The sequence below is a fragment of the Dendrobates tinctorius genome, unplaced genomic scaffold (genome assembly GCF_039654945.1).
Source record: "Dendrobates tinctorius isolate UK_male_01 unplaced genomic scaffold, ASM3965494v1 ptg000020l, whole genome shotgun sequence".
NCBI lineage: Eukaryota > Metazoa > Chordata > Amphibia > Anura > Dendrobatidae > Dendrobates > Dendrobates tinctorius.
Window position 1 is genome coordinate 27,891,773 of NW_027361688.1, and position 23,238 is coordinate 27,915,010.

At 49.4% G+C, this 23,238-nt stretch overlaps 1 long non-coding RNA gene across 1 annotated transcript in view; it reads right to left on the bottom strand.

Moving 5' to 3' along the window:
- LOC141083578 (uncharacterized) overlaps positions 1-16,042 on the bottom strand; it is an 80,933-nt gene extending 64,891 nt beyond the window's left edge. Inside the window, exons 1-2 of the long non-coding RNA XR_012230757.1 lie at positions 15,681-16,042; positions 9,919-9,999 (exon numbers count right to left, since the gene is read on the bottom strand). This is a non-coding gene — a long non-coding RNA (uncharacterized lncRNA). The remainder of the gene's footprint in view (positions 1-9,918; positions 10,000-15,680) is intronic.
- Between the last annotated feature and the right edge of the window lie 7,196 nt (positions 16,043-23,238).

The following is a 23,238-nucleotide window of genomic DNA, read 5'->3' on the forward strand; positions in this document are numbered from 1 at the left end:
TTTCCAAAATGGGGTCACTTGAGAGGGGTTTCCACTGTTTAGGCACGACATGGCATCCGATCTCAATTCCAGCCACTTTTACGTTGAAAAAGTCAAACGTCGCTCCTTCCCTTCCGAGCTCTGGTTAATAAACTTCTTGATTGCGGTTTTGAGCACCGTGAGAGGTACATTTTTAGAATGGTGTCACTTTTTAAGTGTTTTCTATCATATAGACCCTCAGAGTGACTTCAAATGTGATGTGGTCCCTAAAATTAAATGGTGTTGTAAAAATGAGAAATCGCTGTTTACCTTTTAACCCTTATAACTTCCTAATAGTGATAAGCGAGCACTAAAATGCTCGGGTCAAGCAAATTGGAATACTCGGGTTCTCAGACAGAACAACAAGCCCAATGTAAGTCTATGGGAGATCCGAGCATTTTTACCGCGATCCCCCCCGGGGGTCCTTTGAAAGTCATGGGAAAACTGCTCAAGTGACACGGGAACATCATGGGGATCGCCACTGGAAGCATTTCTGACTCCTAGGTCACAGCTCAAAACAATGTTGTCAGAGTTTCATGCCCTTTTTACAGACGCACGAAAAAACCTACAAAAACGAAACCAAAATGGACCAAAATTGGCCTGGGAAAGAGCCTGTAATCTGCCTCCCGAGCGAGAAAATATATTACACCTTCCAGTGGGGACTCATCGCAACCCGACGGGTTGGAAGTAATTGTTCAGCCTGTTGTAGGCGGAGGAGTGGACCAAGAAGTCATGATAGCTCGTACGATAGCTGCGGTCCAGCGAGGACATGTCCCCATAAGAGCTTTGAATGTGGGCCCTGGGGAGGTCACCTTGTCACGAGGGTCAGATCTGGCCCTGGTATAGCTACATAAGAGTGTAGTGGTGAGACAGAAGGAGATGTCTTCTTTATCACCGATAGAAGGTGCGGGGTGGACCCTAGCAGTTGCTGTGGGAGCCGAAGAGACGCCATCCCCGGAGTGGAGTGGACGGGTCATCCTAGATCAAAAGGAAGTGGATGTGAAGGCTCTAGGCCCTGAGCATGTGCAAGAGATAGAAGCTATGCTGCGGGAAAATCAGGCCACATTTGCCCATCACGCCGAAGATTTCGGCTGTACTGAAGCCATCACGCGCGAGATATCGACCTAGGAAGCTCGTCCAATTCGAGAACGATACCAGCAGATCCTGCCCAAGATGTACCAAGAGATGAAGACATTACTGAAGCATATACTGGATTCAGGAATAGTGTAGAGTAGTCAGAGCCCTTGGGCCGCCCGGTGGTGCTCATCAAGAAAAAGGATGGGACCATCCGGTTCTGTGTAAATTACAGGAAACGCAATGCCTGCACTGTGCAAGACTGATATCCGTTACCCCGCATCGAAGAATCCTTGACAGTGTTGGGGAAAGCCAAGTACTTCTCCACCTTGGACCTAGCAAGTGAATACCGGCAAGTAGCCGTGGCAGAGAAAGACAAAGCAAAAACCGCCTTTATCCTCCCTATGGGATTCTTTGAGTTTAACCGGATGCCCTTCGGGCTCTGCAATGCTCCGGGCACGTTTCAACGGCTGATGGAAAAGTGTTTGGGAGACTTAAATTTTGAAACTACCCTGATCTATCTGGATGACATCATTGTTTTTTCTGCCTCGTTCGAAGAGCACCTTGCCCGGCTTGGACAGGTACTCGGAAGACTGCGGGCTCATAACCTGAAGGGGAAGCCAAAGAAATGCCACCTCTTCAAGAGGGATATCGAGTACCTTGGCCACATAGTGTCACAAGATGGAGTTCTACCCTCACCAGAAAAAGTGGCTGCTATCCAGAAGTGGCCAGTCCCTCGAACAGAGAGAGAACCCCCAGGCCTTTCTTGGGCTCGCCAGGTACTACCACCAGTTTGTCACAGACTTCGCGAAGGTGGCGGGTCCTGTTATGAATGGGTCACTGAGGAGAAAGCAGGCCTGAGCTGAGCCACAGAACACCAGAGAGGTTGGTAACTCAGCGGATCCTATCCACACAACTAGCAGTAGCCGTGGAGCGTGCCTATGATGCCCTAGATGCCTCAGCACAGCCGGAGAGCTAACTAAGCCTAAAGCAAGAAAGGGGAAATCTAAACTGCCCCAGAGCAGACCGCAAAGGAATAGATAGCCCCCAAACATATATTGTCGGTGAGACAAGATGAAAACACAAACGCAGGTAGGAAAATAGTCTGAGCAAATGAAGGGGCCCACACTGACTAGACAGGACAGGAAAGGATAGATACTGTCTGCAATCACGCACAAAAAACCCTGCAAAATGTCCAACACGACTGACGCAAAAAACCCTGAAGTCACACGACGTTGCCTCCCACTATATCAGTACTCTGGTAGATTCTGAAAGCAAAGCAACAGAGACCAACATACCAGGAGGAAAAAACAAACTGGCACAAGCAACAACATATGGCGGTGATGCAGCACAGCCCCAGCCGGAGCTGGCCGACCCGTACAAAGCAGGAATAGACAGAACCTGAACAAATGCAAACATAAAAGCAAATTAATCACTTAGCTGGACAATGCAGGGAAAGAGCTGGATACGTCAGACCACAGGAGGCAAGGCAGCAAAAATCACCAGCCGAGGGCATCGGCTGTCTTAAATCCCATTCTGAAGCCTCAGATCTCCAATCGTTGTCCTCATTATCAGGTGGTAAGCCTCTGTCAATCAAATCAGCTCCACTACCTCCATTAACCACCAGAGGGAGCCCAGAAAGAGAATTAACAACAGGGTCCTCTGAACGAGCTGCTGAGGAGGACTGCTGGTGTGCCGAAAAACCAGTGCCTCCCTTGGGCCCAGAGACAGGATGAGGCCTTCCAGGCCATAAAGAATGCCCTTACTTCAGCCCCGATTTTGGCCTACGCAGATTTCGATCAACCGTTCCTGTTCTACACAGACAGTAGCCTTCATGGGCTCGGTGCAGTACTCTCTCAGATACAGGATGGATATGAGAGAGTCATCGGGTATGCCAGTAGGTCCCTGCAGGACAGCAAAAGAAACCCCCACAATTACAGCTCCTTCTGGTTAGAGCTCCTGGCCCTAGTGTGGGCCATGACAGAGAAGTTAGCAGGCTTCCGGACAGGGACCAAGAATCAAGTTCGAACAGACAATAATCCCCTGGCCCACCTAGAGAATGCTAAATTGGGGCCTTAGAACAACGGTGGGTGGCTCACCTAGCCAAGTTTGACTTTACCATCCGTTATCGCTCTGCTACCGAAAACATAAATGCTGACGGGCTGTCAAGAGTGACTGTGGAGACTCCAGTGGGGATCTCGATGAACAACTTGAAGAGGAAAAAAAACCAGACTTTTGTAAGTTTAAGCCCCCAGTGGTTGCGGCCCAGTCAAGTAGGGAGGCCTACGCATTACCCCGGTCCCTGGGGAGAACCAATGAGGAATGGGGACATGTTCAGGATGAAGATGAAGGGCTGAGACAGACGCAATGGTGGGTAACTTGGAAGTGGAAGCCTAGCAAACAAGAAAGAGATGATCTGGATGCTGAGATGAAGTGTCTTACACCAGTGGGATAGACTGGAAGTGCGAGAATCAGTGTTATATCGTAAGAGACAATAGCCAAAAGATATGGAAGCAATGTGGCAGGTGGTCATCCCAGGAAAAATGGCTCAAGTAGCTAAAGAAGCCCACGAATTTGGAGCTCACTTCGGGCCCACAAAGACCTACCAATGGTTACAGCGGTATGTATACTACCCCCGGTTGTAGTCTGTGGTGGAAGAGTTTTGCTGGCAATGTCGAGTATGTGACCTTATCAAGAGTACCAAACAAAGGGCACCCATCCAGACCATACAAACTAAGGAACCGCTAGAAGTCTTGATGATCGACTATCTCCTCGTGGGACACTCGGCCCGGGGGCTACAGAACTGTTTGGTGATGACCAATCATTTCTCCAAGTTTGCAGTAGTCACCCCGACTAGAGATCAGACTGCTGAGTTGGCGATGCGGGCCATCTGTCAAGACTTCATCCAGGTGTATGAGTGCCCAAAGCACATCCACTCTGACCAAGGCACATGTTTCCAAGGCAAGGTGATGGAAGAACTGTAAATTATGTATGGCATCAAGCGGTCCCAGACCACCCCTTACCATCCTCAAGGCAATGGAGCATGTGAACACTTCAACCAAACCCTACTTCAAATGCTGAGAATGTTGGAGGAGGATAAGAAGTCATGTTGGAAAGACTACCTGACAGGGTTGGTCTGGACCTACAACAATCGGGTCCACTCCACCACAGGTTACACCCCATATATACTGCTGGTTGGAAGAGCTGGACGAGAAATCATTGAGCTGAATTTGGAACAGCCAGAGAAGCTGATGGAGCGAACTGTCACTTCATGGATGAAAGAGCATCGGCAACAATTACAAATGATATGGCGGTTGGCAGGTCAGCAGTTGCAGGAAAAAAACCACACGGGCCGTAAACCGACTCAAGAGATACCGCTCCAACCCGGGGACCGAGTATTAGTCAGAGAGAAACGCCCCAAGGGAAAACTAAGTGAGAGATGGGAAGTACATCCTTACAGAGTAATCGAGAGAGTGTATGGTGACGGCCCGATCTACAAGGTGCAGATTGAAAGTGGGGTGTCCGCCCCTAGGGTACTTCACAGAAATATGCTGCGGCCCTGCCGGTCTGAGGTCTGTTCTGCGCCATTGCCGTCTGAAGGCGCTACTCCTCTTCCTGAATCTTTCTTGCCTGATCGTGAAATCGATGATGAGTGGTGGACCGTCCCTGACACAGCGGAGGGTTCTCAGCCGTACAGAGATGGTAATCCCATGGATGTACCACTACCACCACATGAGGACGAGACCCGACAAGAGCTCACTACGACTCGTGCAGCAAGTGTTCCTCTGGAAGATAGTCAAGCCTTGCCTGATAGCCAAGAACTTCAGAGATCCCAGAGGTCTACTGCAGGGGTTCCACCAGTCTGATACGTAGAACAGTGTACTCTGTCTGTTTTTCTGACTTTGTTCCCTCCTCTATAGGTGCTGTTTCCACATTGCACGTTCCTTCATTGCACCTTGACCTTGATGCTGTTATGGCTGAGGATGACCATCAATAAGTAGGAAGGCATGTAAGGGGGTGGTGCTGTTATGGACAGTAAGAAACACGCTGCAACTTTAAGAGACAGCACCCCCTTGTCTGGTGAGATGAAATGATTTGCTCCCCCCTGTAAAGGACTATGTTACTGAACTGCCCAAGGCTGAGGAGGGGAGGAGATGAGCCTGTGAGAGCGTGTGAGCTGGAAGTTGCTGCTGAGAGCTGCTGTGCATGGAGCTGTGTAAAAAGGTCACACAGTCTGAGACTAAGTGGACTTGTGATATTGAACAGACTCTTCAGGTGTAGCAAAGGTGGCTGTCCTGTGCTATTTTGAGAAGCCACGAAGAGATCGAGAATGGGATTTAGTTTCCAGAAGCACCTCCACGACTCTGAAGCAAGGACAAGACCACATTTCACTTATCTGCCAGACAGACGTGTGCACCACCGTTCAAGACTGTTGGGGCCCCCCCGGGACTGGACCTGAGTCCCCAACATCACCGTGAGTTTGTTATCAGGGCCTAGTGTAGGCTTCAACAAACAGAACACGGCAGCCGTGTGGCCTTTTTAGTAGGGGCCAGGGAGACTACACTTACAGCAGCATCATTCTTTGTTTATTGTTTGGTTTTGCCTGTATGATATATATTGATCCTGTAATAGCTGGAGCACCGTGCTATTTGACGGCCCAGCTAAAGAATACAAACTCTTATAAACCATCTTTTGCCATTGCATACCACTTGCTTATCCACTTCATTCCTTGCCTTCCAAAAAATTTACCCTTTGTTGTTTGCACCTCATCTTGTGTACCGTAGTCTCCCTGCACCGTGGTGGTTCCCCGGCCATCGCTTCACTGCCACCGGCACTCGGGACCGGAGCATGCAGCTGCCAGCTGCAAAGAAATACATGGAGCCACACGCTCCTGTCAGAGTTCCGGCGGCAGTACCGGGTATTGACATGCGAAACTCGTGCAAGTTTCTCGCATGTCTGACCCCGGCCTAATGCAGACACTGTCGGCAGTGACTTAGGCTACTTTCACGTCAGCAATTTTTGCCATTCGTGGCAGATCCGGCAGTTTCTCCGCATATGCCGCGTAATGGATCACTTACAGCAACACTGCGCTCGGCCTCATTCATCCCTATAGGACTTGTGGACATGTGCGGCACTTGCGGTTTTACCGCGATCCGGCAAATGCGTTACTTGCAGCAACAACAAAAAACCCGCTGCTAGCAGTGTTTTTCTGTCTCACTGCAAATGCAAAACCACAAGTCACAGGGGCTGGCTGGCAAATTTTAGCCTGGGGGGCAAGCACGATGCAGTGGCCAATAATGAAGAGATAAAAGAAGGATTTTCCAGCTTCCAAAAAAAATTCCAATTTACTGTGGATAAAACAACATGAAAAAATAGACAGCAGCTCACATGGTGTGAGATAAGGCTACGCGTTTCAACAGAATACTGTTCTTTCTCAAAGCTGCTCAATGCTGAGAATAGCGTGATTAAATACTTGCTGCAACCAATGAACACGGTGCAGCACTCACACGGTGAATAATTAGTGAATCACAAAAGACATCAATACAAATGCATACAAATTTACACATCATAACAAGGAAAAATGTTAAAATTTCGTATCTCTGAACACATCACTGACATTGTTTCTTCCACTAGTTGGAATCGCTCGATGTCATTTGCATCTAAGCACTTTATTAATCATCATCATAGAGACACAGCGTTTCTTCAGGTTTTTGGCATTGAGAGACTGAATATACAGACAAGAGGAGGAGATAATAGAAGACGGCTCATGATGCGTGAAGCATACTGGATATTTTGTCTTAATACCTGTTATCCTAACGGCCTGAATGCAAGAAAGGAGACAATGTTCCATTACTAGATCTGTTTGTATATTCTATAAGGAAAAAGGAGTTTTTTTCTTTTTTTTTTCTTTCATCTTTACTCACTTATTGTATTTTATATGCATTTTTCCTTGTTATGATGTGTAAATTTGTATGCATTTGTATTGATGTCTTTTGTGATTTTATGTGATTCACTAATTATTCACCGTGTGAGTGCTGCACCGTGTTCATTGGTTGCAGCAAGTATTTAATCACGCTATTCTCAGTATTGAGCAGCTTTGAGAAAGAACAGTGTTCTGTTCGAAACGCGCAGCCTTATCTCACACCATGTGAGCTGCTGTCTATTTTTTCATGTTGCTTTAGCTACAATAAATTGGAATTTTTTTTGGAAGCTGGAAAATCCTTCTTTCATCTCTTCATTATTATCCATGACGAATCTATGGCTTCCGTGCTTCCCCGCTCCACAGGCTATTAAGGAAAGCTTGTGTTTTTTTTTTCTTCTTTGGCACAATGCAGTGGCCCACTGTGACGCGGGCCGCGGCCCATCTTAAGGCTTGGGTCTCCTGTAGTAGCACTTGAGTATAGCTCATGTGCGGCAGAGGTACACCTTCTAACAACCCATTTCATAAAAATGGTTGAGGAACAATAAATACTTAGCAATAGAAAAAAGGCTCTGTTAGTGTATAACCACTGAAAACATAAGTAAGGCTAGTTTCACACTAGCGTTTCTGCCTGCAGCGCATGGCGCCGCTAAGCCCCGCCCCCTGCCGCGCCCCCTCCGGTCATCTCCGCCTAGTGTCGCACAGCGCTGCATGCGATCTGCACACCCTATCTTTAGCATAGGGTGCGTTAGTAGGATTTTGCTTGCGCTGCGCCCTTTTGACGGTGCACCGATGCGCGCTGAACGCACCATGTTGCATTTTGGTGCGCTCGGAGCACCGTCAAAAGGGCGCAGCGCACTCAAAATCCTACTAGCGCACGGCCAGCGCACCCTATGCTAAAGATAGGGTATGCAGATCACATGCAGCGCTGTGCGACACTAGGCGGAGATGACGGAAGGGGGCGGGGCTTAGCGGCGCCGTGTGCTGCGGGCAGAAACGCTAGTGTGAAACTAGCCTTAGTGCTCAATTAACAAATGTATTTCTCTCATTTGCTTCATATCAGCGTGTCAGCCAGGGGTCCACAGCATACCATAAATTGATATCAGCACAAGTCCTGCCATGCTGCCTGCAGGCCCAGCTCTCTGAACCCTCGGCACGCTATACCACCACCGTCACTACATGGTAATACTATAATAATTTTACTAAATTATCGCTAGTGGTTGTAGTAGTGCCTATACAACCGGCTGATATCTCAGCCCCATATTTTCAGCGCTGTGATATATATATATATACAGTATATATTTATAAAAAAAAAAATTAAGAGACCACCACATCAAATCCCGGTCATGGCCGGCCCATTCTCCAGACCTGATCCCCATTGAAAACCTCTGGAATGTAATCAAGAGGAAGATGGATAGTCACAAGCCATCAAACAAAGAAGAACTGCTTACACTATTGTACCAGGAGTGACATAAGGTCACCCAAAAGCAGAGTGAGAGACTGGTGGACAGCAGCCAAGACACATGAAAGCTGTGATTAACAATCATGGCTATTCCACAAAATATTGATTTCTGAACTCTTCCTGAGTTAAAACATTAATATTGTTGTTTCTAAATGATTATGAACTTGTATTTCTTTGCATTATTTGAGGTCTGCAAGCACTGAATTATTTTTTCTAATTTTGACCATTTCTCATTTTCAGAAAAAAAATACAAAATTTATTGCTTGGAAATTCAGAGACATGTTGTCAGTAGTTTAAAGAATAAGGCTGTGTGCACACGTACCTTTTTTTGAGTTTTCGTGGTGTTTCTTAGTGCGCGATTTTGCCGTGAAAACGCAAAAAAAAAGCATCCCATGCAATCCTATGGCATTCTGCACATGCTGTGCTAATGCTGCGTATTTTTCTGCGGCGGAATGGCATAGCGGAAAAATACGCAGCATGCTCATTCTTTGTGCAGAATCGCGGGAATTCCGCACACATAGGAATGCATTGTTCCGCTTACTTTCCGCATGTGGCTATGGCTATCATTCGCAAAGTAAGCGGAAAATGTGCGGATGGTACCCAGGGTGTGGAGGAGAGGAGATTCTCCTCCAGGCTCTGGGTACCATATCCCTGTAAAAATACAAATGAAAATAAAAAATGGTGATATTCTCACCTTCCGGAGTCACTCGCAGCGTCACCAGGTCTCAGCGATGCTCCCGGCAAGTCAAGTTCCCAGCGATGCCTTGCGACAATGACCTTTGATGAAGTTGCGGTCTCGCGATACCGTAGCAGTCTCGCAAGACTGCGACGTCATCAAAGGTCATTGTCGCAAGGCATCACTGGGAACTGGACTTGCCGGGAGCATCGCTGAGACCTGGTGACGTTGCGTGGGACTCCGGAAGGTGAGAAAAACACCATTTTTTATTTTTTTTATTATTTTTAACTTTATATCTTTTTAATACTGATGCTGCATAGGCAGCCTGAATAGTAAGAAGTCGGTCACACTTGTCAAACACTATGTTTGACGAGTGTGACCAACCTGTCAATCAGTTTTCCAAGCGAAGCTACAGATCGCTTGGAGAACGCTAGTTAAAACGCGGGAAATACACATGCGGAATTCTAGCGTATTTCCCACGGCAGGGAGTTGCGGAATTCCCGCAGAAATTTCCGCAGCAATTCCGCAACGTGTGCACATTGCCTAAAACAGCAATTTACATTTTACTCAAAAATATACCTATAAAGAGAAAAATCAGACAAACTGAACATTTTAAAGTGGTCTTTTGATTTTTGCCAGAGCTGTATATACTGTATATATATTCTTTACAATCAGCTATAGTGTCCTATGCGCTACAGTACCGAAGCACCCTCAGGGATAGCACCCAGTTGTCAAATAGGGATAATATTGGGCTTGGACACCACTTACCGCAGGGCGCAGGCACTAGGCAGCAGGGACTGGAGCAGGAGAGGGACTCAGACTGGCCTGTGGGCTGTGGCACACTGTAACCTAGAGGGTCACATCCACATTACAGAGGGTCACATTCATATTACAGAGGTTCAAATCCACATTGCAGAGGATCACATCCACATTATAGAGAACATCTGGGCAAAGTGCGACCCGGGGGCCACATCTGTGTGTGAAACAGCTGACACGATGAAATGACGTCATCGCGCCAGCTGTTTACTCCGGAGAGTCCGCGCACCGGAGGCAGGAAGAGAAGCACACTGACAGGGAACGGGACGAGGTGAGTATGTGGTGGTTTTTTTCCTTATGTGTAAGGGCCATTTTGGTGGGCATGGGGAGGCTATGGGGGTGACGACATGGTGGTGCACACCTGGAGTGGGTGACGACATGGTGCTGCACACCTGGGGTGGGTGACGACATGGTGCTGCACACCTGGGGTGGGTGACGACATGGTGCTGCACACCTGGAGTGAGTGACGACATGGTGCTGCACACCTGGGGTGGGTGACGACATGGTGCTGCATACCTGGAGTGGGTGACGACATGGTGCTGCACACCTGGGGTGGGTAACGACATGGTGCTGCGCACCTGGGGTGGGTGACGACATGGTGCTGCACACCTGGAGTGGGTGACGACATGGTGCTGCACACCTGGGGTGGGTGACGACATGGTGCTTCACACCTGGGGTGGGTGACGACATGGTGCTGCACACCTGGAGTGGGTGACGACATGGTGCTGCACACCTGGGATGGGTGACGACATGGTGCTGCACACCTGGGGTGGGTGACGACATGGTGCTGCACACCTGGGGTGGGTGACGACATGGTGCTGCACACCTGGAGTGGGTGACGACATGGTGCTGCACACCTGGGGTGGGTGACGACATGGTGCTGCACACCTGGGGTGGGTGACGACATGGTGCTGCACACCTGGGGTGGGTGACGACATGGTGCTGCACACCTGGGGTGGGTGACGACATGGTGCTGCACACCTGGGGTGGGTGACGACATGGTGCTGCACACCTGGGGTGGGTGACGACATGGTGCTGCACACCTGGGGTGGGTGACGACATGGTGCTGCACACCTGGGGTGACATGAGGGGGTGATATGGTGCTGCTGCACATGTCGTATATGGGGAGGCTATGTGGGCCTCATGCAGTATATAGGGAGGCTGTTTGGGCCTCATGCAGTATATAGCGAGGCTGTGGGCTCCTCATGCAGTATATAGAGAGGCTGTGGGCTCCTCATGCAGTATATAGGGAGGCTGTGTGGCGCTCATGCAGTATATAGGGAGGCTGGGTGGCGCTCATGCAGTATATAGGGAGGCTATGTGGGTCTCATGCAGTTTATGGGGAGGCTGTGTGGGGCTCATGCTGTGTATAGGGAGGCTGTGTGGGTTTCATGGAGTATATGGGGAGGCTGTGTGGCGCTCATGCAGTATATGGGGTGGCTGTGTGGGTTTCATGGAGTATATGGGGAGGCTGTGTGGGGCTCATGCAGTATATGGGGAGGCTGTGTGGGGCTCATGCAGTATATGGGGAGGCTATGTGGGGCTCATGCTGTGTATAGGGAGGCTGTGTGGGGCTCATGCTGTATATAGGGAGGCTGTGTGGGCCTCATGCAGTATATAGGGAGGCTGTGCGGGGTTCATGCAGTATATAGGGAGGCAGTGTGTGTCTCATGCAGTATATGGGGAGGCTGTGGGCTCCTCATGCACTATATAGAGAGGCTGTGTGGGCCTCATGCAGTATATGGGGAGGCTGTGTGGCGCTCATGCAGTATATAGGGAGGCTGTGGGGGCCTCATGCAATATATAGAGAGGCTGTGAGCTCCTCATGCAGTATATAGAGAGGCTGTGTGGCGCTCATGCAGTATATGGGGAGGCTGTGTGGGTCTCATGCAGTATATGGGGAGGCTGTGTGGGGCTCATGCAGTATATGGGGAGGCTGTGTTGGGCTCATGCAGTATATGGGGAGGCTATGTGGGGCTCATGCTGTGTATAGGGAGGCTGTGTGGGGCTCATGCTGTATATAGGTAGGCTGTGTGGGCCTCATGCAGTATATAGGGAGGCTGTGCGGGGTTCATGCAGTATATAGGGAGGCCGTGTGGGCCTCATGCAGTATATGGGGAGGCTGTGTGGCACTCATGCAGTATATAGGGAGGCTGTGGGGGCCTCATGCAGTATATAGGGAGGCTGTGGGCTCCTCATGCAGTATATAGAGAGGCTGTGAGCTCCTCATGCAGTATATAGAGAGGCTGTGTGGCGCTCATGCAGTATATGGGGAGGCTGTGTGGGTCTCATGCAGTATATGGGGAGGCTGTGTGGGGCTCATGCAGTGTATAGGGAGGCTGTGTGGGGCTCATGCACAGTATATGGGGAGGCTGTGTGGGGCTCATGCAGTATATGGGGAGGCTGTGTGGGGCTCATGCAGTATATGGGGAGGCTGTGTGGGGCTCATGCAGTATATGGGGATGCTGTGTGGGGCTCATGCAGTATATAGGGAGGCTGCGTGGGTCTCATGCAGTATATGGGAACACTGTGTGGGTCTCATGCAGTATATGGGGAGGCTGTGTGTGTCTCATGCAGTATATGGGGAGGCTGTTTGGGGCTCATGCTGTATATAGGAGGCTGTGTGGGTCTCATGCAGTATATAGGGAGGCAGTGTGGGGCTCAAGCAGTATATGGGGAGGTTGTATGGGGCTCATGCAGTATATGGGGAGGCTGTTGTTTTGGGCTCATGCAGTATATGGGGAGGCTGTGTGGGGATCAAGCAGTATCTGGGGAGGCTGTGTGGGGCTCATGCTGTGTATAGGGAGGCTGTGTGGGGCTCATGCAGTATATGGGGAGGCTGTGTGGCGCTCATGCAGTATATGGGGAGGATGTTTGGGTCTCATGCAGTATATGGGGAGGCTGTGTGGGTCTCATACAGTATATGGGGAGGCAGTCTGGGGCTCATGCAGTATATGGGGAGGCTGTGTGGGGCTCATGCTGTGTATAGGGAGGCTGTGTGGGGCTCATGAAGCATATGGGGAGGCTGTGTGGGGCTCATGCAGTATATAGGGAGGCTGTGTGGGGCTCATGCTGTATATAGGGAGGCTGTGTGGGGCTCATGCAGCATATGGGGAGGCTGGGTCTCATGCAGTATATAGGGAGGCTGTGTGGGGCTCATGTTGTATATAGGGAGGATGTGTGGGCCTCATGCAGTATATAGGGAGGCTGTGCGGGGCTCATGCAGTATATAGGGAGGCTGTGAGGGGCTCATGCAGTATATGGGAAGGCTGTGTGGGGCTCATGCAGTATATGGGGAGGCTATGTGGGGCTCATGCAGTATATGGGGAGGCTGTGTGGGGCTCAAGCAGTATATGGGGAGGCTGTGTGGGGCTCATGCTGTGTATAGGGAGGCTGTGTGGGGCTCATGCAGTATATGGGGAGGCTGTGGGGCGCTCATGCAGTATATGGGGAGGCTGTTTGGGTCTCATGCAGTATATGGGGAGGCTGTGTGGGTCTCATACAGTATATGGGGAGGCTGCGTGGGGCTCATGCAGTACAAGGGGAGGCTGTGTGGGGCTCATGCAGTATATGGGGAGACTGCGTGGGGCTCATGCAGTATATGGGGAGGCTGTGTGGGGCTCATGCAGTATATGGGGAGGCTGTGTGGGGCTCATGCAGTATATGAGGAGGCTGTGTGGGGCTCATGCTGTGTATAGGGAGGCTGTGTGGGGCTCATGCAGCATAGGGGGAGGCTGTGTGGGGCTCATGCAGTATATGGGGAGGCTGTGTGGGGCTCATGCAGTATATGGGGAGGCTGTGTGGGGTTCATGCTGTGTATAGGGAGGCTGTGAGGGTCTCATGCAGTATATGGGGAGGCTGTGTGGCGCTCATGCAGTATATGGGGAGGCTGTGTGGCGCTCATGCAGTATATGGGGAGGCTGTGTGGGGCTCATGTAGTATATGGGAAGGCTGTGTGGGGCTCATGCAGTATATTGGGAGGCTGTGTGGGTCTCATGCAGTATATGGGGAGGCTGTGTGGGGCTCATGCAGTATATGGGGAGGCTGTGTGGGGCTCATACCGTATATGGGGAGGCTGTGTGGGTCTCATGCAGTATATGGGGAGGCTGTGTGGGGCTCATGCTGTGTATAGGGAGGCTGTGTGGGGCTCATGCAGTATATGGGGAGGCTGTGTGGGGCTCATGCAGTATATGGGGAGGCTGTGTGGGGCTCATGCAGTATATGGGGAGGCTGTGTGGGGCTCATGCAGTATATGTTGAGGCTGTGTGGGGCTCATGCTGTGTATAGGGAGGCTGTGTGGGTCTCATGCAGTATATGGGGACGCTGTGTGGAGCTCATGCAGTATATGGGGAGGCTGTGTGGCGCTCATGCAGTATATGGGGAGGCTGTGTGGGGCTCATGCAGTATATGGGGAGGCTGTGTGGGGCTCATGCAGTATATGTTGAGGCTGTGTGGGGCTCATGCTGTGTATAGGGAGGCTGTGTGGGTCTCATGCAGTATATGGGGACGCTGTGTGGAGCTCATGCAGTATATGGGGAGGCTGTGTGGCGCTCATGCAGTATATGGGGAGGTTGTGTGGGGCTCATGCTGTATATATAGGGAGGCTGTGTGGGGCTCATGCTTTATATAGGGAGGCTGTGTGGGGCTCATGCCGCATATAAGGGGCTGTTGGGGGCGCTCATGCAATATACTGAAAGGGCTGTGCTCGGGTTCAAACGATATATAGGGGGGTGTCGGCATTCTTAATTCTGCTAAATATACAATTCTAATACACTTAAAAGTAATAAAATTATCAATAATATAATAATTATAAAATATCAATATTAATATTGAGAAGAATTAATTTTGGCCTATTGTTTTGGCCCTCCATGACAGTCATGGTCTTTCATGTGGCTTCTCAGGAAAATTAATTGCCCATCCCTGTTATAGAGGGTCACATCCACATTACAGTGGGTCACATCCACAATACAGAGGGTCACATCCACTTTATAGAGGGTCACATCCACAATATAGAGGGTCACATCCACATTGTAGAGTCACATCCACATTGTAAAGGGTCACATGTGGATGTGGTCCTCTAAAATGTGAATGTGGCCCCCAAAATGTGGATATGACCCTCTAAAATGTGGATGTGACTCTGTGTAATGGGGATGTGACCCTCTGTAATGGGGATGTGACCCTCTAAAATGTGGAGAGAGAAAGAACAAAGAGAAAGTAAGAACAGAGAAAGAGAGGAAAGAAAGAACAGAGACAAAGAAAGAGGGGAAAGAACGAGAACAGAGAAAGGAAGAACAGAGAGAGAAAGAAAGATTAGAGAAAGAAAGAAAAAGGGGAAAGAAAGAACAGAGCGAAAGAAAGAACAGATAGAGAAAGGAAGAGAAGAACAGAGAGAAAGAAAGAACAGAGAAAGAAAGGAAGAGAAGAAAGAAATAACAGAGAGAAAGAACAGAGAGAAAGAAAAAAAAGAAAGATTAGAGAGAAAGAACAGAGAGAAAGAAACAGAGAGAAAGAAACAGAGAGAAAGAAAGATTAGACAGAGAAAGAAAGACTAGACAGAGAAAGAGGGGAAAGAAATAACAGAGAGAAAGAAAGAACAAAGAGAGAAAGAAAAAAAGAAAGATTAGAGAGAGAGAAAAAAAGAACAGAGAAAAAGAAACAGAGAAAAAGATTCTATAAAGATACTATAGCAGCCCGGCCTCCATTGTAGTGCCCACCTGAGCCTCCCGGTGCAGGACACATCATGATCCGCTCACATGGCCGGCATTCCTGATTCCAAGACGATCCCGCTGTCCGCGCTGTCAGAGAACACAGTGATGGATCTGAAGCATTCCCTGAAGTGCCTCTATGGTTCCGCCACAATCTCCTCCCAAAATTACCTAATTTCCGGTCAGCTTCTAGCACGTCATTTCCAGTGGAACGTCACGTGCAAATTTTAAAGCGCTCCTCGGGGCTCCGCCTTGTACTCCTGTGTCCGTGGGAAAAGTAAGCTCCCAGCCGGGGCAGACTCTCCCTCAAAATCGGGACTGTCCAACTGGATCTGGGACAGTTGGGAGGTATAAATGCTCCCCACCATACACCTTGTATATGCATGGCTCCGCACACCTCATACACACAAGGTTCCGCTTTCTATGGTTCGCACACACACGGCTCCACTCAGTACACACATGGCTTCGCTCCGTAAACCTCATACACATGCGTGTTATGAGCTCATTTTCTCCTTCACCTCTGATGTCCGATGAACTCCCTCTGCTGGTGAAGGGAGGTAGTAAAAATGATCTGGATGGGAGAGACCTGTCATCAGATCAGGTGGAGTGTGATTGGACATCCGGAATCTCTGAGTGGATATAAGGCTGCCGACGCCCTGCTGGGTTGCTGGTGATACTTCTCTGCTCAGAGCTCTGGCCTCCAGTTTATTCCAGTTTTTTAAGAGCTAAGTTTGCTCTTCTGTTGTTTCATGAGATTTTGTCTGGTTTACTTAGTGCCTGTGTTCAGCCAGCCCTGGCTAGGACTGGCTGGACTCCATTTTTGTCTCTGATCAATTGCTCTTTTTTTTTGCTCTGTTTGCAGAATATACCTGAGGGCTGATATAGGTATTTGGAAGTCTAGTGACTTCAGGGCTTTTTTCTATCAGACGTGTTGGCATTATTTTTGGTAGGGTGTTTGCGTGATTGCAGACAGCAGCTTTTCTGTCCTGTCCTATCTAGTTAGTAAGGGCCCCATCGTTTGCTCAGCCTGTCTTTCTATCTGTGTTTGTGTTTTCTTCTGTTTTCACCGTCAATACATGTTGGGGGCTGCCTATTGCTTTGGGGTCTGCTCTGGGGCAGTTTAGATTTCCCCTTCCTTCTTTAGGTTTATTTAGCTCTCCGGCTGTGATCGAGGGGTCTAGGACCACCGTAGGAACCCCCCACGGCTACTGTTAGTTGTGGTGTATAGGATCAGGGGTCTGCAATCCACTAGCTACCAACCTCTCAGTTTTCTGGACTTAGCTTGTATTTTTGTTTTCCTCCTCCGGTGACTCAATCATAACAGAATCACAAGCCAAACTGCAGATTCTAGGGTACTCAATAGCAGGAAAGAATTGTAAAAAAAAAAAAGTGTCAGAATTTTTTTTGTATATTTTTTCCTCTTTTTCTCTGGGGCCGTAGGAGGAATTTTGTCTGATCGTGTGGAGCAGCTGACTGCTGAAGTGCAGGGAATTTCCGCCTATCTTGCTCATTCACACACTGCTGAACCAAAGATTCCTACTCCTGATGTGTTTTTTGGGGATCGGACTAAATTTTTGAATTTTAAGAATAATTGTAAATTATTTTTTGCCTTGAAGCCTAACTCATCAGGGAGCTCTGCGCAGCAGGTTAAAATGGTCATCTCTTTGCTGCGCAGCGATCCCCAGGATTGGGCGTTTTCTTTGACACCTGATGATCCTATTCTGGCTAATGTGGATGCATGTTTTCAAGCCTTGGGGTTGTTGTATGATGAACCTAATGCTATTTATCAAGCTGAGAAAGCCCTGTTGGCATTGAGCCAGGGTCAGGATTCTGCAGAGTTATACTGTCAAAAATTCCGAAAGTGGGCGGTCCTTACTACCTTGAATGATGGTGCCTTGGCAGCTCTCTTTCGGAGGGGTTTGTCAGAAACCGTAAAGGATACTATGGTGGGATTTCCTGTTCCCTCTGGTCTTGACGATTCTATGTCATTAGCCATTCAGGTTGATCGGCGTCTGCGTGAACGTAGAGGTACACGAGAAATGTTGCCTGTTGAACAAATGTCTGAACCTATGCAATGTGATAGTTTTTTCTAGGGCGCAACGTCAGGAGTTCAGAAGGCGTAATAAGCTGTGTTTTTTCTGTGGAGATGCCTCTCATATGATTTCTGTCTGCCCTAAACGAGAAAAACGTTTTGCACACACATTTGCTGTGGGTGGTGTTCAACCTAAGTTTCTTCTGGCAATTACTCTGATCTGCTCACTGTCCACATTTTCCGCCAAGGCTTTTGTGGATTCGGGAGCGGCTCTGAACCTGATGGACTTGGATTTTGCTAAACGTTGTGGGTTTCCTATGACACCTCTGCGGACGCCTATCCCTTTGAGGGGTATTGATGCTACTCCTTTGGTGAAAAATAAACCTCAGTTTTGGACCCAGGTGGTAATGCGGGTCGCCCCAGACCATCAGGAGAATTGCAGATTTTTGCATAATTTGCATGATACCATTGTTCTGGGATTTCCCTGGTTGCAAATTCATAATCCAGTTTTGGATTGGAAATCTGTGTCTGTGGTGAGTTGGGGTTGTCGGTGTGCTATTGGTGACGCTCCTGTCTTCTCCACCTCTCCCCAGTCGCATAATGTTCCTGACTATTTGGCTGATTTTTATGATGTATTTAGTGAGAATAAGTCTGCGTCGTTACCTCCTCATAGGAGTTATGACTGTGCAATTGAGTTGAGCCCTGGGTGTAAATTTCCCAAGGGTCGACTTTTCAATTTATCTGTACCCGAGCACGAGGCTATGCGATCTTATGTTAAGGAGTCGTTGGAGAAGGGTCATATTAGACCATCCTCTTCACCCTTGGGTGCTGGTTTTTTTTTCGTGGCCAAGAAATATGGTTCATTAAGGCCTTGTATTGACTATCGTTCCCTCAACAAAATTACTGTTAAATATCAGTATCTGTTACCCCTGATATCTGATCTATTCTCCAGAGTTAAAGGTGCTTGCTGGTTTACCAAGCTTGACCTCAGGGGGGCGTATAATCTTATTCGCATTAAGCAGGGGGATGAATGGAAGACGGCGTTTAATACTCCGGAGGGACATTTTGAGTACCTGGTGATGCCTTTTTGGGCTCACTAATGCCCCTTCTGTCTTCCAGTGCTTCATGAATGATATTTTCCGGGACTTTGTGGATACATTTCTGATCATCTATCTGGATGATATTTTGATCTTTTCCAGGGATTGGGACTCTCATGTGGAACATATTCGTACTGTGTTTCGGATTTTGAGGGAGAATTACCTGTATGTTAAGGGATCGAAATGCCTTTTTGGAGTACAGAGGATTTCATTTTTGGGGTTTATTTTGTCTCCGTCAACTATTGAAATGGACCCGGCCAAGGTACAGGCCATTTATGATTGGGTTCAACCCACTTCTTTGAAGGCCCTCCAGAAGTTTTTGGGTTTTGCTAATTTTTATCGCAAATTTATAGCTAATTTTTCTGGTATTGCCAAACCATTGACTGATTTGACTAAGAAGGGTGCTGATGTACTGAATTGGTCTCCAGAGACTGTTTCTTCCTTTCAAGAGCTGAAGCGGAGGTTCACTTCTGCTCCGGTTTTGCGGCAACATGATGTCTGACTCCCGTTTCAGGTAGAGGTGGACGCTTCTGAGATTGGTGCAGGAGCTGTTTTGTCCCAAAAGGATCCTGTGACATCTAAAATGAATCCCTGTGCTTTCTTTTCCCGAAAGTTCTCCCCATCTGAACGCAACTATGATGTGGGGAATCGGGAACTGTTATCCATGAAATGGGCATTTGAGGAGTGGAGACATTGGTAGGAGGGAGCTAAACATCAAGTCGTGGTCCTTACTGACCACAAAAATGTGATTTATCTTGAGTGGGCCAAACGCTTGAATCCTAGACAGGCTAGGTGGGCCTTGTTTTTCACACGTTTTGATTTTGTGGTCTCTTTTCTTCCGGGCACTAAGAATGTCAAGGCAGACTCCCTCTCTAGGAGTTTCTTTGCTGACTCTCCTATTGTGACCAAGCCTGCTACCATCTTAGGTGAGGGGGTAGTTCTTTCTGCCATCTCGCCCGATTTGAGACGTGCTCTGGAAGAGTTTCAGGAGGACAAACCTGAGCGTTGTACCATTGGAAAATTGTATGTTCCTGACCAGTGGAGGAAGAGAGTGATGTCTGAAGTTCATTGCTCCGCATTGGCTGGTCATCCGGGTATTTTTGGTACTAGAGATTTGGTGAGTCGGTCTTTTTGGTGGCCCGCCTTGTCTCATGATGTCAGGAATTTTGTGCAGTCCTGTGGGACTTGCTCCCGGTTGAAACCTTGCTCTCGTTCTCGTGGGTTGTTGATGCCTTTGCCGGTGCCCAGGAGGCCATGGACCCATATTTCTATGGATTTTATTTCTGATATGCCTGTCTCTCAGAGAATGACTGTTATTTGGGTGATTTGCGATAGACTCTCTAAGATGGTCCATCTTGTACCACTCCCTAAGTTGCCATCTTCCTCAGAGTTGGTGCCCATGTTTTTGCAGCAAGTGGTTCGCTTGCATGGGATTCCTGAGAATATTGTGTCTGACAGAGGAGTTCAGTTTGTTTCTAGATTTTGGAGGACTTCTTGTTCCAAGCTGGGAATTCAGTTGTTCTTCTCCTCTGCGTTTCACCCTCAGACCAATGGGCAGACGAAGAGAACAAACCAGACTTTGGAGTCTTATTTCTGCTGATCAGGACGATTGGGTTTCATTTTTGCCCTTGGCCGAATTTGCTTTAAATAATAGAGCTAGTTCTGCCACTTTGATGTCACCTTTTTTTTGTAACTATGGGTTTCATCCTCGATTCTCTTCAGGGCAGGTGGAGTCTTCTGCCTGCCCAGGTGTTGACACTGTGGTGGAGAGAATGCACCAGATCTGGGACCAAGTGGTGGATAAGTTGTCTCTCTCCCAGGAAAAGGCCCAGCGGTTTTCCAACCGGCATAGGACCATTGGTCCCCGGTTTAAGGTGGGTGATATGGTTTGGTTGTCATCAAAGAATATCTCTATGAAGGTGGCTTCTCCAAAGTTTAAACCTAGATTTATTGGACCTTACAAGATTTTGGAGATTCTTAATCCGGTCTCTTTTCGATTGTCTCTTCCTGTTACATTTAAGATCCATAACGTGTTTCATAAGTCTCTGTTGAAGAGGTTTGTTTAGCCAGTGGCTCCTGTGGTGGCACCTCCTGACCCTGTATTGGTTGATGGTAATATGGAATACGAGGTTGAGAAGATACTGGATTCTCGTGTGGCTAGACAGAGACTCCAGTATTTGGTTAAGTGGAAGGCTTATGGCCAGGAGGATAATTCTTGGGTCTCTGCATCCGATATTCATGCCGAAAGATTGGTTCGTGCTTTTCATTGGGCCCATCCTGATTGCCCTGGTGGCGTGGATGAGGGTTCGGTGACCCCTCCTCAAGGGGGTACTGTAATGAGCTCATTTTCTCCTTCACCTCTGATGTCCGATGAACTCCCTCTGCTGGTGAAGGGAGGTAGTAAAAATGATCTGGATGAGAGAGACCTGTCATCAGATCAGGTGGAGTGTGATTGGACATCCAGAATCTCTGAGTGGATATAAGGCTGCCGACGCATTGCTGGGTTGCTGGTGATACTTCTCTGCTCAGAGCTCTGGCCTCCAGTTTATTCCAGTCTTCTAAGAGCTAAGTTTGCTCTTCTGTTGTTTCATGAGATTTTGTCTGGTTTACTTAGTGCCTGTGTTCAGCCAGCCCTGGCTAGGACTGACTGGACTCCATTTTTGTCTCTGATCAATTGCTCTTTTTTTTTGCTGTGTTTGCAGAATATACCTGAGGGCTGATATAGGTATTTGGAAGTCTAGTGACTTCAGGGCTTTTTTCTATCAGACGTGTTGGCATTATTTTTGGTAGGGTTTTTGCGTGATTGCAGACAGCAGCTTTTCTGTCCTGTCCTATCTAGTTAGTAAGGGCCCCATCGTTTGCTCAGCCTGTCTTTCTATCTATGTTTGTGTTTTCTTCTGTTTTCACTGTCAATACATGTTGGGGTCTGCTCTGGGGCAGTTTAATTTCCCCTTTCTTTCTTTAGGTTTATTTAGTTCTCCGGCTGTGATCGAGGGGTCTAGGACCACCGTAGGAACCCCCCACGGCTACTGTTAGTTGTGGTGCATAGGATCAGGGGTCTGCAATCCGCTAGCTACCAACCTCTCAGTTTTCTGGACTTAGCTTGTATTTTTGTTTTCCTCCTCCGGTGACTCAATAACACATGCGGCTCTGCTCAGTAAACCTTGTACACATGCGGCCACGCTCTGTACACACACGGCTCCACCCTGTACACACACAGCTCTGCTCCGCACACCCTGTGCACACATAACTCCACTACGTACTCACACAGCTCTGCTCCGCACACATATGGCTCAGTTCCGTACACCCCAGTACACGCACGGCTCCACTCCGTACACCCCGTACACACGCGGCTCCACTACGTACACACAGAGCTCTGCAGACACACGGCTCCGCTCCGTACACCCTGTGCGCACACGGCTCCACTCCGTACACACCGTACATACTCGGCTCAGCTCCGTACACACAGGGCTCCGCTCAATACACTTCGTACAAACGCGGCTCCGCTCTGTACACCTCGTACACACATGGCTCCGCTCCGTACACCCTGTGCACACACGGCTCCACTCCGTACACGCCGTACATACGCGGCTCAGCTCCGCACACACCGGGCTCCGCTCCGTACACCTCGTACACACGCGGCTCCGCTCCGTACACCTCGTACACACGCGGCCCCGCTCCGTACACCTCGTACACACGCGGCCCCGCTCCGTACACCTCGTACACACGCGGCCCCGCTCCGTACACACGGCTCCGCTCCGTCCACCTCGTACACATGGCTCCGCTCCGTCCACCTCGTACACACGGCTCCGCTCCGTCCACCTCGTACACACGGCTCCGCTCCGTCCACCTCGTACACACGCGGCTCCGCTCCGTCCACCTCGTACACACGCGGCTCCGCTCCGTCCACCTCGTACACACGCGGCTCCGCTCCGTCCACCTCGTACACACGCGGCTCCGCTCCGTCCACCTCGTACACACGCGGCCCCGCTCCGTACACCTCGTACACACGCGGCCCCGCTCCGTACACCTCGTACACACGCGGCCCCGCACCGTACACCTCGTACACACGCGGCTCCGCTCCGTACACCTCGTACACACGCGGCTCCGCTCCGTACACCTCGTACACACGCGGCTCCGCTCCGTACACCTCGTACACACGCGGCTCCGCTCCGTACACCTCGTACACACGCGGCTCCGCTCCGTACACCTCGTACACACGCGGCTCCGCTCCGTACACCTCGTACACACGCGGCCCCGCTCCGTACACCTCGTACACACGCGGCCCCGCTCCGTACACCTCGTACACACGCGGCCCCGCACCGTACACCTCGTACACACGCGGCCCCGCACCGTACACCTCGTACACACGCGGCCCCGCACCGTACACCTCGTACACACGCGGCCCCGCTCCGTACACCTCGTACACACGCGGCCC